At 41.7% G+C, this 13,073-nt stretch overlaps 1 pseudogene; it reads left to right on the top strand.

Moving 5' to 3' along the window:
* The first annotated feature begins 7,638 nt into the window (after positions 1–7,638).
* LOC103228998 (COP9 signalosome complex subunit 9 pseudogene) lies at positions 7,639–7,811 on the top strand (annotated as a pseudogene).
* The last annotated feature ends 5,262 nt before the right edge of the window (positions 7,812–13,073 follow it).

Genomic DNA, 13,073 nt, shown 5'->3' with positions numbered 1-13,073 from the left:
AAGATAACTGGTGGGGTATAGGGAGAGGTGAGGATAAAAGTAGGTTGGAATCACAGGAAGTTTTGCCAGCATATATGTACTAATCCACCCACACTGCTCTGTCAACATCTCAGTTAGTGAGGGGGCGTGAGATATATATTTGGATAAAGTCCCCTATAGGTGATTCTCATATTCCACCATCCTCACACTCCTGACTTATAATTACGGTTAGGAGAATGGAGAGGTGCAAAGACAAGAGCAAATATCAAATATCCACTTCAGCTGGAAATTATTAAACGCTTTCTAAAAAGAAAGAAGATAGGTCTTCCTTTTTCTTTTCTACTTTCCTTTGTGCTTCTTGCCATAGTAGTAGCAATAATACAAAGAAGGATATGCGTATATCTCCATGTCTCAGATGGTAAAGAAAGACAGAAGGAAAGAAAGAAAGGGCACATTGTAATACTGAAAGCTGTCCATGACTATCCTCAAAGAGGCTCAGATGGCCTATTTTTGCATATCCAGGTGTTCTACTTGTCTGGTTGCAGTTGTTCTATATTCTTTTTCATATCTTCCTGAAAAATTCCCTCAGGAAGATCCTGGGTCCGTAACATTAAGGTCCACTAGTACACTAATATTTTCTAATTTGGTAGTTCTTAAATTTGAACAAGCTTTTGAATAACCCGAAGTGCTTGTTAAAACACAAACTCCTAGAATCTACTCCTACAGTTTCTGATTCAGTAAGTGTGGGATGGCCGGGCACAGTGGCTCACACCTGTAATCCCAGCACTTTGGGAGGCCAAGGCGGGCGGATCATGAGGTCAGGAGATCGAGACCATCCTAGCTAACATGGTGAAACGCTGTCTCAACCAAAAATACGAAAAATTTTAAGTGTGGGATGGAATCCAATAATTTATATTTCTAATAAATTCCCAGATGATGCGGATGCTGCCGGTCTCAGGACCACATTTGAGAACCACTGTTCTGCTTATTAGTAATTTCATACTTCCCACTGTAGATGGGAGGGAATATCCCAGGAACTAGGAAGGGTGACGGGGAATGCCAATCCCAATAGATGTTAATAGCAGAAGACTCTGTAATACTTGTGTGGGGAGAATAAATGCTCTTTTAGCATGATCATGTTCCAAAGTTTCACCAGCATTTGGATGAGACTGCTGTGTAGTACTAGTGAGACTTTTAAACTAAAATTTGTCTTCCCTGTATGAGATTTCTCATTTAAAAAAAAAAAAAAAAAGTGGAGAGAAATTTACAGCTCATGAAGATGTCCCTTTTCCCCAATCTAGCATGAAATATATTTTGGAGCCACCTACCTTGCTGTATCTTTATTTCTGTAACACTCTGAACCAATATCATCTCTCTCGGGGCATTAGCATTGAAGTTAGCCAAGGTGAAAAGCACTGGAACAAAAATATAAATGGGTGTATGTACATATGATATATACTATATATATACAATGTTTATATATTTGAACATTGTGTATTATAATGTTAACATTAAACTGTGTCTACATAGATATAGTTTTCTGGTTCACAATTTGCTGCTTTTTTTCTTTTCTTTTTCTTTCTTTTTCTTTTTTTTTTTTTTGAGATGGAGTCTCCCTCTGTTGCCAGGCTAGAGTGCAATGGCTTGATCTTGGCTCACTGCAACCTCCACCTCTGGGGTTCAAGCGATTCTTCTGCCTCAGTCTCCCAAGTAGCTGGGAGTACAGGCATGCGCCATCACGCCCAGCTGATTTTTGTATTTTTAGTAGAGACGAGGTTTCGCTATATTGGCCAGGCTGGTCTCGAACTCCTGACCTCATGATCTGCCCACCTCGGCCTCCCAAAGTGCTGGGATTACAGGCATGAGCCGCCGCGCCTGGCCTGCTGCTGTTTTTGTTTGTTTGTTTGTTTTGTTTTGTTTTGTTTTGTTTTGAGACAGATTCTTGCACTGTCACCTGGGCTGGAGTGCAGTGGTTCAATCTCAGCTCACTGCAACCTCCACCTCCCTCCCAGGTTCAAGTGATTCTCCTGCCTCAGCCTCCCAAGTAGCTGGGATTACAGGCGCCCGCCACCACACTCAGCTAATTTTTAGTAGAGGCAGGGTTTCACTATGTTGGCCAGGCTGGCCTCAAACTCCTGAACTTGTGATCTGCCAGCCTCGCTCCCAAAGTGCTGGGATTACTGGCATAAGCCACCGAGCTGTTATGTTGTTAAGTATTTAAATTTTGTTGTCTTTTTTCAGAGTTTTGAAGTTTATATTGGCCCACAGGTTAGTATTATAGTTAGGTTAGTTGCTGATCAACTTGATTGTCTGAAGGAATTTTTTTTTTTTTCTTGAGACAGGGTATCACTTTGTTACCCTGACTGGAGTACAGTAGAAGGATCATACAAAGATTCACTGTAACTTTGAGCTTCTGGGCTCAAGTGATCCTCTCACCTCAACCTCCCAAGTAACTGGGACTGCAGGCACATGCCATCACCCCTGGCTGATGTTTACTTTTTATGTTTTGTAGAGGGAGGATCTGGCTGTGTTGCCGGGCTGGTCTCGAACTCCTGGACTCAAAGGATCCTTCCACCTCAGCCTCCCAAAACACTAGGATTACAGGCGTGAGCCATCTGCCCGGCTGATTGTGTCTTTTTGTCTGCTTGACCTATCACTAAGAAATAGATGTTAACATCTCTCATTATGATTGTGGGATTTTCTCTAAATCCTGTCATCCTTGGATTTGGATTCTTTTATCATATCTAGTGACCCTTTTTATCTTCAGTAATGCTTTTACCTTAAAATATTGCTTTTTTCTGATATTAATAGACCGATACTGGCTTTCTGTTATTTGTCTGCTATTCTCTTCCTTACTCTGTTTTCAACTTTTCTATATTATTGTTTTGAGCTGTATCTTTTAAGAAGACTGAAAGAATTCAGTTAAACCCTGTTTTGTTACTGTAAAACAGGTGTCCCCCATAACCATTAGCAATAATAGCTTGTGATAAAATATGCTTTTTCCTTCAAAATAGTTTTCTTGTTTTATATTTAGTTTTGAAGGTTGGTACAACATAGGGAAGACAATACAAAATAATTGAGTATATTGTTACAGAATCCAATAAAGAAAATAAAAAGTATAAGAACTTTAACAAGATCAAGCTGTGGAAGCAATCTTTAGATGAAATCAGATCCTAAGTGCAAGGCCAAAGGATAAGAGAAAAAAAAAAGAAGTTTTGAAATCTATAGAAAAGAAAAGGCTCCAAAGTGTGCAGTTTGAAGCTCCAGCCACTACAACACCCAAGACCTGGTCTGAAAAGATCAGAAATGCCCGTGAATAGGATTGGAAGAGACTACTGAAAGGAAAGAATCATCCAGAACTTATAAAGCAAGATGTAGAGAGTAAGCCATAAGTATGATTTTTATAAGAACCTGTGTTTGCACATATATATATGTGATTTGAGACTTCAGTACTCTCACTGGCTTATTGTGTATGCTATGTGCCGATCAACTATGATTCACCATTCTCCTTCCCAAGCCTTCCCCTCCTTGAGTATTCCCTATTTAAGTAAATGGCCTCCACCCATTAGCTTAAGCCAAAAATCTGAAAGTCATCCTTGATTCATTCATCCTTACCTCACAATCTACTGATCCTATTTCTTAAATATCTCATGAATCAGTCCATATTTTCCCCCTTCTCTGTCAATCCCCAATCCATTTCCTCCAGCTGCCTCCTGATTTGTTTACCCACATATATATTACAGTGCTTGTGCGCCATCATCTCCTCCACTCTGTAAATAGTGCCCAGAATGATCTTTTTAAAATGCAAGTGATCATGTTACTTCCCCGCTTAAATATATAAACCAAAAAGCAAAGAAACAAACAAAAAACTTAGATGCCTTTCCACTACCTTCAGTACAAAGGCCAAATCCTTTACAAAGCCGCCAAGATCTGGATCCTGTCTCTCTACAATGTAGACATGTTGGCTTTCCTTTCCACACTACTTCAAAATCAATTCAATGCTGGATCCTCTTCCTAAACTACTTTCCCCTCTTGGCCAACTAAGAAGTTTCTTAGGCAACTCTTCTTCATTTTTATATTTTTCATGTTCATATCTCAGGCTGAAGTGAGAGGATAGCCTGAGCCTGGGAGGTCAAGGCTGCAGTGAGCTGTACTCCAGGATTGGTGACAGAGTCAGACCCTGTCTCAAAACAAAGACAAACAAAAAACCCAACAACAACACAACACAACACAAACAAAAGAAAACAAAACACAAAACGAAGAAAAGGTATTTTGTGTTTCCATTTTTCAGATGAGAAAATTGAGGTTCAGAGATGAAAACTACTATTTATGGTCTCAAAGCAACTTGGGTGATCGTTAAATTATGATTATACCACATGTTTTCTGTGTTTGACATTGAGTTATGGCCACTATTGTAAAACTGTTTTTATGATTAGATAAAGGCTGTGCTTAGAGAGTCTTATACTAAAAAATGAATCATTCCAAATCCTAAAAATGTTTCCAGCTGCATGTCAGCATAATGCTCTAACCCTTCCTTTCTAAGGTAACAACATTGTTCTCAAAATAGAGATTTTGCCTCATATCAAATAGATTACAATTAGGGTGAACTAAATTATGAAAACCAAACTGAAAACAAAACACAGAGCTTTTTTTTTGTATACCAGTCTTCTAAGTTATTCATGTCATGAAACTGCAATTCTCCCTATGTTTGTAATTCTCTTTGCTTTGGCCGCAGTTCTTCCGACATAGCTTTCCAGCAATGTCATTCATTTTCCTTTAAACATTATGTTCTAGTTGTGTGACTAACACTGACAAATTTGTCTGTGACAAGAGTTCTTCCTTACTACTTGAGCAGCTTGTCACCACTTCCCTTCAATGCAGGGTGGTTCTAAGTGAGTGCTCTTTTAGAGAAACTCCCAGTGGTGTCTGGGAGTGACCTCACAATCAAGTTAAATAAGGTTTAGGGAGTTGACCAAACTCTTTGAACTGAATGAGGCTGATTTCATTTTTTGCTTCAATCACAATCATCTAATTGTTGAGACTCTTGGGCATCTTAAGCAAAAAATGTAGAATTTACTCAAAATGTTTATGCAGTGTAGCCTGTTTCTATGGCAACAGTAAGTAAACCTGAAAAAATACTTTATTTATTTATTTTTTTAAGACAGAGTCTCACTCTGTCACCTAGGCTGGAGTGCAGCGGCACAATCCCGGCTCACTGCAACTTCTGCCTCCTGGGTTTAAACAATTCTCATGCCTCAGCCTCCCAAGCAGCTGGAATTACAGGCGCACGCAACCACACCCAGCTCATTTTTGTATTTTTAGTAGAGATGCAGTTTCTCCATGTTGGCCAGGATGGTCTCAAACTCGTGACCTCATGTGATCTGCCTGCCTTGACTTCTCAAAGTGCTGGGATTACAGGTGTGAGCCACCGTGCCTGGCCCAAAAGAATAAATTTAAACTGGGCATGGTGGCTCACTCCTGTAATCCCAGCACTTTGGGAAGCTGAAGCAGGCGGATCACGAGGTCAGGAGTTCGAGACCAGCCTGACCAACATGGTGAAACCCTGTCTCTACTAAAAGTACAAAACTTAGCCGGGCGTGATGGCGTGCACCTGTAATCCTAGCTACTCAGGAAACTGAGGCAGGAGAATCACTTGAACCCAGGAGGTGGAGATTGCAGTGAGCTGAGATCGTGCCATTGCACTCCAGCCTGGGTGACAGAGCGAGACTCTGTCTCAAAAAAATAAATAAATAAATTTAAGTGAAAGAATTATAAATATGTGACTATGAAAGGTTTCTTTTCCAGTTGTACCTTGCATCTGTCCAATTACTTGAAAAAATATCCAAAGTATTTTTGAACCAACTTTTTTTTTTTTTTTTTTTTGAGAATATAGGGTTTGCTCTGTTGCTCAGGCTGGAGTGCAGTAGTATGATCAATCCCACCTCAGCCTCCTGAGTAGCTGGGACTACAGGCTTGTAGCACCATGCTTGGCTAATTTTGTTTTTTTATTTTTTGTAGAGATGGAGCCTCACTGTATTGCTCAGGCTGGTCTCAAACTCTTGGGCTCAAGTGATCCTCCCACCTCAGCCTCTCAAAGTGCTAGGATTACAGGTGTGAACCATGGTGTCTGGCAGTATCAGCACTTTAATGCTAAAAGCTTTTTTTTTTTTTTTTTAAGACGGAGTCTCGCTCTGTTGCCCAGGCTGGAGTAGAGTGGTGCAATCTCAGTTCACTGTAACCTCCGCCTCCCGGGTTCAAGTGATTCCCCTGCCTCAGCCTCCCGAGTAGCTGGGACCACAGGCACATGCCACCACGCCTGGCTAATTTTTGTATTTTTTTTTTTTTTTAGTACAGATGGGTTTCACCATGTTGGCCAGGATGGTCTCCATCTCCTGACCTCACGATCTGTCCGCCTCAGCCTCCCAAAGTGCTGGGGTCATAGGCATCAGCCACTGCTCCCGGCCCTAATGCTAAAAACTTTTAAATTGCTTGTAGATATAATATTTTCTGCAACCTGCTTTTTTACATCCTCAACATAGTAAAATGCTATAAGAATTACTAGGCACTGACATATTTAGTAAAGCCATCACTAAGTTTTACTTCTCAATTTACTATTTTTTAATAGAGAATTTATTATATGTCCAATCACTTTGAAGGAAATTATACAAAGGGGGGAATAAAAAAAGGTAAGATATAATTAAGAATTTAGCAAATAATTGGAAAGATGAAATTAGCATATGAGAAACAATGATGCAGTAAAAACCAGCAATGTCTGGAGCCAGAGTTAAGGAGGGTGTGGGGAAACAAACAAGTTAAAACATTGTTTCTGAGGCGGTACATTGGTAAGATTTTTTTTTTCTGTTTTCTTTTTTTTTTGAGATGAGTCTCATTCTGTCACCCAGGCTGGAGTTCAGTTGCACAATCTCAGCTCATTGCAACCTCTGCCTCCTGGGTTCAAGCAATTCTCCTGCCTCAGTCTCCCAAGTAGCTGGGATTACAGGCACCATGCCCGGCTAATTTTTTTCTTAATTTTTATTTTTAGTAGAGATGGGGTTTCACCGTGTTGGCCAGGCTGGTCTCAAACTCCTGACCTCAAGTGATCCACCCGCCTCAACCTCCCTTTTACCAGGGCTACTTTTTGTTGTTAACTTTTTTCATGGAAAATTTCAGACATGTACAAAAATAGTAAAATGCATGTTCAGGCATCACCAAGCCACTCTGACAGTTTTATTTTCTTGGAATGCTCTTCCTCTAGACATAGTCATAAGGCTCACTTCCTCACACCTTTCAGAATTTAACTCAAATGACATTTCAGAGAGGTCTTCTCTGACTATTCTATTTAACACTGCACCTCAACACTTCTTGTGCCTTTTCTCTTTCCTATTTTTCACCATAACTTTGATCACCTTCTAACATTTTATAATTTTTAAAATGTTTTTTTCTGATCTGTTCACAGTCTAATGAACTACATGAAGGCAAGGATTATCAAATGTTTTCTTCACTGATACGTCCTAGTACCTAGAACAATTCCTGATACATAGAAGGGCTTAACAGTCAATGAGTGAATGAATATTGATATGGAGAGTTGTTAAAAAAAAAAAAGAAAAATAGGAAGCGGCCCCGTGGCCGGAAGTGGGCCTAGAGCGCCATGGGCCCGAGATGAAGCCGGCCGTGGACTAGATGTTTCCCGAGGGCGCCGGGCCCTACGTGGACCTGGACGAGGCAGTAGGCAGCACCAGGTTCTTGATGGACTGGGCAACTAATGAAAAGGCTGTTCATGCAGAATTTTTAAATGGTTTTGAAGATCTCTTCAAGATGATGACATCCAGTGAGATGCCGTTTGGCTGCAGGCAAGGCCAAGCCCTTGATACAGAGCCGTGGTGTGAGCCTGCGCAGGACAGTTTCAGGTGATTTTAAAGAACCTGTGGAAATTCTTTGAAATTAGGGCCCGGTTAACCAAGAAAGACAAAATTGTACTTGACCACCTGGATGAGGCTGTTAATCTCTGAACATGACCAGGTTTTGTCTTCACTTCAATTAAAAGAAAGCAACGTCACACGCCCAAAAAAAAGAAAAATTACAACACAGTTTGGACAGTATTATATGACACTAGGGAAAAAACATGTGGATTGTGACAGAGGTGAAGCAGTCACCAAATAGTCTCTACTCTGAATTTCCCTGCTACCTTGGTACCTAGGCAGCCTTACAATTACTAATATGGCAAATAAATTGTGAGCGGAAGGGAAGTATGTCAATTATGGGATGAGGCAGTAAAAGTTCCATGTATGATTTTCCAGTCCCTTTTCACTACTCTGGTCACTAAAGATGTCATGTAGTTCAGATTTTGACCAGAATAGGGTGGAACTGCCATTAGCCTCCATCTCTGAGTGATTACATGGAGAAAGTGCCCTAACAATTGGTGTAAGACAAGAAAAAAACTTGTTAAGTCACAGAGATTTGGGAAGTTGTTATTGCAAACTTATTCTGACTATATGCAAATAAATATATGTACACAAATAGCATTTATTAAGCACGTACTATATGTCAGGCACAATGCTGAACACTTTACATATGTTATTTTATTAAACCTTCATCAAACTCTGAAAACCTGTATTATTATACTGAGATAAGAAAACTGGGACAAGGTGAGGACAAACCATTTGTCCAAGGCTGTCAGCTACATGGAAGGGCTGAAAATGAAACCAGGCAGTCTGAAGGAACATCTACCAAGCTGTTAACAGTGGTTGATATGGTTTGGCTCTGTGTTTCCACCCAAATCTCATCTCAAATTGCAACCCCCATGTCTTGAGGGAGGGACCTTGTGGGAGGTGATTGGATCATGAGGGCGGTTTCCCCCATGCTGTTCTTCTGATAGTGAGGGAGTTCTCACGAGAGCTGATGGTTTTGAAAGTGTTTGACAGTTTCCCATTTGTTCTCTCTGTCTCCTTCCTGCTGCCTTGTGAAGGTGTGCCTTGCTTCCTCTCACCTTCCGCCATGACTGTAAGTTTCCTGAGGCCTCCCCAGCCACGTGGAACTGAATCAATTAAACCTCTTTTGTTTATAAATTACCCAGTCTTAGGTAGTATCTTTATGGCAGTGTGAAAATGGACTAACACGGTGGTTATCTTTGAAGGCAGAAATATGGAGACTGATCACTCTTTGTTCTATATTTCTGTAATATTTCAAGGTTTTTTTTTTTTTTTTCCAACTTCCACCTCCCAGGTTCAAGTGATTCTCCTGCCTCAGCCTCCTGAGTAACTGGGACTACAGATGCGTACCACCACACCCGGCTAATTTTTGTATTTTTTAGTAGAGACAGGGTTTCACTATGTTGGCCAGGCTGGTCTCAAACTCCTGGCCTCAAGTGATCTGCCCATCTTGGCCTCTCAAAGTGCTGGGATTACAGGCGTGAGCTGCACCCAGCCTTATTAAGTTCTTAAGTTCAAATGTCTATTAAAAAAAAAAGAATGATATGGTTTGGCTCTGTGTCCCCACCCAAATCTTACCTTGAATTGTAATAATCCCCACGTGTCATGGGAGGGACCCAGTGGGAAGTAACTGAATTATGGGGGTGGGTTTTCCTGTGGTGTTCTTGTGATAGTGAGTAAGTCTCATGAGATCTGATAGGTTTTTGTTTCTGAGATGGTGTCTCACTGTGTCGCCTATGCTGGGGAATAGTGGCGTGATCTCGGCTCACTACAACCTCCACCTCCTGGGTTCGAGTGATTCTCCTGCCTCAGCCTCCTGAGTCACTGGGATTACAGGTGCCCACCACCACACCTGGCTAATTTTTGTATTTTTAGTAGAGACAGGGTTTCTCCATGTCGGCCAGGCTGGTCTCGAACTCCTGAACTCAAGTGATTCGCCTACCTCAGCCTCTCAAAGTGCTGGGATTATAGGCATGAGCCACCATGCCTAGTCAATCTGATGGTTTTATACAGGGGAGTTCCCCTGCACATGCCCTCTTGCCTGCTGCCATGTAAGACATGACTTTGCTCCTTCTTTGCCTTCTGCCATGATTGTGAGGCCTGTCTAGTCATGTGGAACTAGGAGTCCATTAAACCGCTCTCTCTCTCTCTCTCTCTTTTGGATGGAATTTCACTCTTGTTGCCCAGGCTGGAGTGCAATGGCATGATCCCAGCTTTTTTTTTTTTTTTTTTTTGATGGAATTTCACTCTTGTCACCCAGGCTGGAGTGCAATGGCATGATCCCGGCTCACTGAAACTTTGGTCTCCCAGGTTCAAGCAATTCTCCTGTCTCAGCCTCCCGCCACCACCAGTCCTGGCAAATTTTTGTATTTTTTTGGTAGAGATGGGGTTTCACCGTGTTGGCTAGGCTGGTCCTGAACTCCTGACCTCAAGTAATCCACCTGCCTTGGCTCCCAGAGTGCTGGGATTACAGGCATGAGCACCTCTTTTTCTTTATAAATTACCCAGTCTCAGGTGTGTCTTTATTAGCAGCATGAGAACAGACACACAGCTTCGCTCATAAAAAAAAGAAAAAGTACAGCTGGGTACAGTGGCTCATGCCTGTCATACCAGCAATTTGGGAGGCTGAGGTGGGCACATGATGGCTTGAACTCATGACTAGTCATGAGTTCGAGACTAGCCTGAGCAATGTAGTGAAACCTCATCTTTAATAAAGATACAAAAAAATTAGCTGGGTGTGGTGGTGCACGCCTGTAGTCCCAGTTACTCAGGAGGCTGAAGTGGGAGGATTGCTTGAGCCCAGAAGGCAGAGGTTGCAGTAAGCTGAGATTGTGCAGCCATACTCCAGCCTGGGCAACAGAGTGAGACCTTGTTTCAAAAAGAAAAGGAAAATTGCTTGAGTTTCACTTGCATTATGGAAATAATAGTGCCCACTTTATGTCACAGGATTCATATGAGGATCAAATGAAATAATTTATAAACATGTTTAGAGAATGTCTTAGCCTGTTTTCTGCTACTGTAATAGAATACCCAAGACTGGGTAATTCATAATAAAAAGAAGTGTATTTGGCTCACAGTTCTGGAGGCTGGGAAGTGCAAGAGCATGGTACCAGTGTCTGTTGAGGGTCATCCCATGGCTGAAGGCATCACATGGAAGGAGTGGTGTAAGAGAAAGCAAGAGAGGGAGGACTGAACTCATCCTTTTTATCAGGAACCCACTCCCATGGTAACAGCATTAATCCATATTATGTGAGGGAAGAGCACTCATGACCTAATCACCCCTTAAGGGCCTCCCCCTCTTAATACTGTACCACGGCAATTAAATCTAAATGTGAGTTTTGGAGGGGACATTGAAACAATAACAGAGAATTATAACTTTAAGACCATATTAAGTATGTACCATATTACCTTTTTTTTTTTTTTTTTTTTTTTGAGATGGAGTCTCGCTCTGTTGCCAGGCTGGAGTACAGTGGTGCGATCTTGGCTCACTGAAACCTCCACCTCCCGAGTTTCAGTGATTCTCCTGCCTCAGCTAATTTTTGTATTTTTAGTAGAGATGGGGTTTCACCATGTTGGCCAGGATGGTCTCAATCTCTTGACCTTGTGATCTGCCCACCTCAGCCTCCCAAAGTGTTGGAATTACAGGCGTGAGCCACTGTGCCCGGCCTGTACCATATTTCATCCAGTCTTAGACACATCCATTGTATGACACACCATTAATTTATATACCACTAAGAAAGAAACAGTGTGGCTAATTTAAAACTATAATATCTTATCACTTGGAACTTGTAATACCTAGTGAAACAACTCTTTTATACTTAATTAGACATGGATTGTTATATCTAATTCCTGTGCAAACATTAAGAGGAAAATATAAATGAAATAAATTGGTTAAGGTATTCTTTTTTTGAGGGGGATGGAGTCTCGCTCTGTCACCCAGGCTGGAGATCAATGGGCACAAGCTCGGCTCACTGCAATCTCTGTCTCCCGGGTTCAAGTGATTCTCCTGTCTCTGCCTCCCGAGTAGCTGGGACTACAGGTGTGTGCCACCACACCGGCTAATTTTTGTATTTTTCTGAGACAGGGTTTCACTATGTTGGCCAGGCTGGTCTTGAAATCCTGACCTCGTGATCTGCCTGCCTCAGCCTCCCAAAGTGCTGGGATTACAGGCGTCAGCCACTGTGCCTGGCCAAGGTATTCTTAAACTTCTCGTTCAGGCCAACATTCCTGAATCATTTCTCAACTGAATCACTGACATCCATGTTTTTCCACATAATAGCCTTATCTGTGCCGATGAGGATATTGTTGTTGGTTGGATGTGGTGGCTCACACCTGTAATCTCAACACTTTGGGAGGCCGAGGTGGGCAGATCACAAGCTCAGGAGTTCAAGACCAACCTGGCCAACATGGTGAAACCCCATCTCTACTGAAAATACAAAAATTAGTTGGGTGTGGTGGCTCGTACCTGTAATCCCAGCTACTCAAGAGGCTGAGGCAGGAGAATTGCTTAATCGGAGCCCAGGAGGTGGAGGTTGCAGTGAGCTGAGATCACGCCACTGCACTCCAGCCTGGGCTACAAAGTAAGACTCCCTCTCAAAAAAAAAAAAAAAAAAAAAAGAATATTGGTGAATGCAGCATTTCTTCCAAGAATCTAGAAAAATAAATAAAAATCACCAAAGGACATACCAATGGTTCCATTAAACCAGAAGTTGAAACTGTCTGCTGGTTATCTTGGGCTCCTCATTGCCGAGTGAACCTACCTACAGGCAAATAAAGGGGTTAACTGCACTGGCCAGAGTGATCGACCTTGTCTATTAATGAGAAATTGGGTTCTTATGGCCCAATGTGGGTAAGGAGGAGGATATCTGGAATGTATGAGATCTCTGGGGGTACCTCTTACAAGTCTTATATTCCGTGATTTTATATAATTGCTTACATTTCACTTTTTGCTAATTTATAAAACGTACAGCAGTTTGTTGTACAGGAGAAAATCACTGAAAACATTTGACCAGAAATCTGATAAGAAAAACGGGGAGGGCCATATGCTTAAGATTAGTGGTGTGTACATAAGTATTTTGTTAAATTTTTGTTTGTTTTGAGACAGGGTCTTGCTCTGTGGCCCAGACTGGAGTGCAGTGATGCAATCATGGCTCACAGCAGCCTCTA

This window comes from Chlorocebus sabaeus, chromosome 24 (assembly GCF_047675955.1).
Source record: "Chlorocebus sabaeus isolate Y175 chromosome 24, mChlSab1.0.hap1, whole genome shotgun sequence".
In the NCBI taxonomy this organism is placed as follows: Eukaryota; Metazoa; Chordata; class Mammalia; order Primates; family Cercopithecidae; genus Chlorocebus; species Chlorocebus sabaeus.
Note: the sequence above shows the minus strand (reverse complement) of the source record. Positions and strands in the feature narration are given on the sequence as shown.